This window comes from Triticum urartu, chromosome 7 (assembly GCF_003073215.2).
Source record: "Triticum urartu cultivar G1812 chromosome 7, Tu2.1, whole genome shotgun sequence".
In the NCBI taxonomy this organism is placed as follows: domain Eukaryota; kingdom Viridiplantae; phylum Streptophyta; class Magnoliopsida; order Poales; family Poaceae; genus Triticum; species Triticum urartu.
The window spans coordinates 702,542,838-702,546,717 of NC_053028.1; the positions used below are offsets into that span (position 1 = coordinate 702,542,838).

General features: G+C 41.4%; 1 long non-coding RNA gene across 5 annotated transcripts; it reads left to right on the forward strand.

Annotated features, from left to right (window-relative positions):
* The first annotated feature begins 215 nt into the window (after positions 1–215).
* Positions 216–3,845, forward strand: LOC125524317. Of its 5 annotated transcripts, none has more exons than XR_007290665.1 (6): positions 216–546; positions 684–729; positions 914–1,017; positions 1,163–1,653; positions 2,733–2,841; positions 3,468–3,845. It is a non-coding gene; the product is annotated as an uncharacterized LOC125524317 (long non-coding RNA). The 5 variants fall into 5 exon arrangements; XR_007290662.1 differs by lacking the exon at positions 684–729 and having other exon boundaries at positions 223–546; positions 1,163–1,234; positions 1,432–1,653; XR_007290664.1 differs by lacking the exon at positions 684–729 and having other exon boundaries at positions 218–546; positions 929–1,017.
* Positions 3,846–3,880: the final 35 nt, after the last annotated feature.

Genomic DNA, 3,880 nt, shown 5'->3' on the forward strand with positions numbered 1-3,880 from the left:
ATAGATTAACCTTCAGGAACGAGGTGGCACGTTCGCGTCGGGGCCCAATCCACGTTGCGAATCAGATACGCACCTTCAGGAACGTGTACCTGGCCGTCAGGAAGACACGTTCGCGGGACGCGCTGATATTTTCGCTCGGGAGGCGCCTGATTTTTTCGTTTGGGAGAGAAAAGCGCGCGGATATCGGATATTTTCGCATGGCTGTGGTCACGTGTGGAGCGCTTGGTCAAAATCCCTAAAACAGGGTCCGGTCTTCTCCCATCGGTCTGCTCCTCCCACTCCCATGACCAGCGCCGCCGCTTGCCCCCGTGTCCGCCGTCCAGTTCTGATCCGCCGACTCCCTCCCCATCGAGCGCCGCCCACATCGCCGTTGAGCACCGACTCCACGCCTCCAGCACAGCCTCCCTCCCCATCTAGCGCGGCCCCCATCGCCGGCGACTTCCAGATCCGCCTCCCTGGCCGGCGAACTTCCAGATCCGCGTCCCTGGCCGGCGAACTTCCAGATCCACCTCCGTCGCCGTGTGGAGGTGGCTCCCTCCCCGACCAGTGAGTGCCCGTCTTCTCCTCCCCCCTCCCCATCTATTGCTGTTCCAAATAATTTACATGTGCTGCAGCAATATGTTCATTGTTTAGTACACTCTTCTTGAGATTAAAACAATGATGTTTTGTTGTTCTTCTGAAAGGATTGAGTGCAACAGCCATGGGGTATTATAGTCGCCATCTGTCTAGGTAGTGTGCTGCGCAATTTTAAGTTTGTGCATACATTAAATCGGGTTGTTCCTCAATTGGTCTCATTGATGAGTTGTGATACATATCTGTATGCGTGTCAATACCTGCAAGTTGTAGGTTATGTTCCCTGTTCAGGAAGGTGCAGTTTACGTATGCATGCTTTATTGTTTTCTCTTCATTGAAGGTCTTACAAAATCAGGAAGTTGTAGCGCTACAAAGGCCAAGTTTGAGAAGTGACATTGCCACACCACAACCCTCTCGATCAAGAAGTCCAATCCAGGCATGTTGGTAAGTTCCACTCATGGAAAGTTTGTTGAAAGAGCATGTTTTCATATGTAGGAAAGAAAGTATGGGCCTGCAGCAGCAACAAACTTGAACACTACAATTATTGTTAATCTGAAATTAAAGCGACATGCTATGTCCATGGTTTCAGAAGAACCCACCACAAAGCATCTTCAAGACACACATCCAGTATATTGGAAGGAACGTCATCTCGATCTTCAAAGTTATGTTCCTGGTACTTCTTCATAGTTGCAGTCTGCACTTGGCACCAAGAAAAGACCTTTTCATTTGTTTGGTGACTAATAGCATGTGTGTCATGAGCTGGAGTTTACCTTTGTGTTTGAAAACTTGTATACATATATTACAGTTTTGCCTTTCACCATTGTTCATTGAAATATGCTATATTCTTTTCCATTGTAGGTGAATTGATCCTTCCAAGCCCAAGAGGATGCCCGTACTCCGCTGGCAGATCCTTCCCATGCTGAAGGCCATGTTCATGCTACTCATCTGGATGAGCATGGTTCTACCCCAAGACAGGATATATACCATTTGTTGCACTACAGTTGGTATATAGCAAGATGGATAAGAAATACCCAAGAGCTTCTTCCTTTTCAAGATTAGAAGATGGATGATAGTGATACGGTAAGTTGTTGTTATGATCCCCAATTCCTCTATGCACAAACTTGACAATGGTTGTGATCATGTTACTTCTATGGTTAGCAAAGTAAACTGCAGCTGAATTATACAAGTAGAGCAATGTAGTATAGTGCATGTAAGATTGTGGTGTCATCAAAACAGGGATGCATCAAACTAGTTCATGTGTTAATAATTTATGATATGAAACAATCTATTTAATCAGTGCCTGTGTATTTCAATTAGTGGTTGCTGCTTGCTTATGTGCTGCTCTGTTTCTTTCTGTGTAAATGTGGTGCTAGTTCTGTCCTTGTAGTGTAGTGCCAGTGCAGTGCACAACTGCATATATATGTCTTTTACACATATTTGCTCTGACTGTGCTATAGGTCTTGTTGATGATTTGCACATAAACCTAACTGTTTGTCGCACTATAGATGCTATATAGCAAGCTGGAATGGTTTCGAATGTGCATGGTATTGACATTTTATTCATGTATTAAAATATTTGACAACCTCAACAAGTAGAGGAGCAAGTTCAAGTACGAAAGGTGCATGGTCTTGGCTTTCAGTTTGGATTGGATTATAAACATTTATTTTATTTCCTTTTCTTCCTTGTACGTTATGTTCCTGTTAGCTCTTCATAAGTGCAGCCTACACTTAGCTTTAATAAAAGACTTCTTCACTTGCTTGGTGGATAACAACATGTGTGTCGTGAACTGAAGTTTCCTTTTGGTTTATAAACTTGTTCATGCTGCCCAAGTGTTTGTGTATTTCAGTTAGTGGTTGCTGCCTTCTTAAGTGACTGTGTACTGCAACCATGTAGTCAGTATAACTTAGTTCATGATTTAAGTTGTCATACAAAATTAAATATGTTCTCTGTACATGTTAGCTTATAATTTTAGGAAATGATTCACTATGACTGGTGAGATCCATTTATAGATCATTTAGAGTTTCTAATTTCTATTCCAGTCAGTTTTCATTAATGTGTTCTTGCAACAAAAAAACATTGTCTTAAACTTTTAATATTATATCTAAGGACTGCATTTATGAGTATGTCTCCAGTTATTCTAATTTCCTTCATGAATACAGCTTCTGAGAAGAAATCGTTCCAGGTACTGGGCGTAGTGGTGATGGAGACATAGACTTGTAAGACCCTTGGGTGGGCGAACGCCCTTGAGCACCTCCACTTGAACTTCTGGTGAGCAAGTCTGTAAGGAACCACCCCAGGACAGTTCCAGTCATATTAGTCTTTTCTTATCAGCTAGCTTTGCATCGTCTGCTTCCTTCTTGTTTTTGACATATTCAAGATGATGAATTTTCAGATTACCTTGCAGCTTGTTTAGGCTCCCCAACTGTTTTAGCTCATGCCCATGTTTTGTCCTTACTTGAGATACAGCAAGTTCTTGTAGTAATGTTAAACTACCGATGTTCGGAACTTGCATTGCAAAGCTATAAATATGACGCTTACTGCTAGTTTTCTACATGTAGTGCTAGTTCTGTACATGCAGTTTAGTGCTTGTCATACTTAGATTTTTCCTATGAAGTGATGATTTTTTTTGCTACCACGTAAAGTTGTGAAGGTGGTTGGTCATGACAAATTTTCATTTGCCATGAAAACTATGGGTATAGGGCATTGGATGGCAATCATTTAATTTTTCTTGCCTTTTTTTAATTATGTTCATGTTACATTTAATTGCAGCCTATACTTGGCAATAAGAAAAGTCATGAGCTGTAGTTTACCTTTTGGTTTGAAAGCTTGTACATATCACAGTTTTGCCTTTCACCGTTGTTCATTAAAATCTCCTATATTTTTCTATTGTATAGGTGAATGGAACATTCCAAGCCCAAGGGAATGCACTCCATTAACAGAATCTTCCCATGATGGAAGACCATCCTCATGCTACTCATGTGGATGAGCATAGTTCTACTCCAACATTTAGAAATTCCAGTAGTATAATTAGTTGTTAATATTGTGAAATAGGGTGCAGGTAGGCTTTCTTTGTCAATTGCTTCTCTTGGCAATTTAGGAATCAACCAGTATGCGTGTTTCGTATTTGGTGACACCTCCTGTTAAGTTAAGGCTCCATGAATCATGACTTGGATATGAATATGTAGATCTTGTGAATAACGAGATTTAAATAAATTGGATGGGTACATTGTGACCTAGGAATTGGATGTGATTTTAAACCGGGTTATATGATCTTTGTGTATGCATGAATGTGAAATGATTTGGCATG